Genomic DNA, 1,210 nt, shown 5'->3' on the forward strand with positions numbered 1-1,210 from the left:
AAAGAAACAAGACTGGTCATTCACTCTGTACAACTTCGATGGCCATGGAAAGATCCGGAGAGAGGTTTGTACACTGTAGATCTTAACACATTTTCATCAATTTCATTTTTTTCTATATCATTTTTTTTTTTCTCTAATATATCATGAGTGGATTGACTGGGTATTGAACCAGCTGTCAATAGATCTCTGATCTCTGGTGCACCTCTTGTCATTGGGGGTTGTATATAGCCCATATGCACAGCCCACTCAGCTGTATGTAGGTACCACTCTGTGACATAGTTCAATATACCTTCTCTGTGATTAACACACTGAACTGTCGACAGTCCACTCTACATAGCTGTGAATGTGTATGTGTGTGTGTGTGTGTGTGTGTGTGTGTGTGTGTGTGTGTGTATATATGTACAATATTTTAAGTTAACATACATATCATTTAATATACACCTTACATTGATATGAGCTACTAGCAGTTTCTTGCTTTGGAGACATGTGTCTAGGGAGGTTTTTATAACATGCCTTGTAGCTCATATCTTTATAGTGTGTGCATTAAATGATATTTATCTCTCACTGGATGGAGTACTTTCTTTGCCAATCTTACCTTAATGGAACAGTAAGTGCATACATACAAACATACATACATATCATCATCATCATCATTTAACGTCTGCTTTCCATGCTAGCATGATATATATATATATATACATACATATATATATAGACCATAGTTAAGCTCCAGGTTTGGTGATCGTTATATATCAGCGTGTGCATATATAAATTTTTTTTTTTTTTTTTTCACAATGAGATAAAAAAAAAACCAAGGTTTTGAAGATTTTAGAACATTTATAAATAGAAGGTTTTACAGCTGTTTCCAGAATATTTATTATATCCCTTCATCGGAAGGACATAATAAATGTATGTGTGTGTATATGTTTGTGTGTCTGTCTTTGTCCCCCAACATCACTTGACAACCGATGCTTAGCAGTTCGGCAAAAGAGACGGATAGAATAAGTACTAGGCTTACAAAGAATAAGTCCCGGGGTCGATTTCTTCGACTAAAGGCAGTGCTCCAGCATGGCCGCAGTCAAATGACTGAAACAAGTAAAAGAGTGAAAGGGTAAAAGAGTTTATTGTCTGAGCCTGTTTATATTTTAATTATGTTTATTTTGTTAACTTTGTTGTGATATTTTCTCCCTCCTCTTTCCTATTTCTGTCC

The sequence above is a fragment of the Octopus bimaculoides genome, chromosome 30 (assembly GCF_001194135.2).
Source record: "Octopus bimaculoides isolate UCB-OBI-ISO-001 chromosome 30, ASM119413v2, whole genome shotgun sequence".
Classification (NCBI taxonomy): domain Eukaryota; kingdom Metazoa; phylum Mollusca; class Cephalopoda; order Octopoda; family Octopodidae; genus Octopus; species Octopus bimaculoides.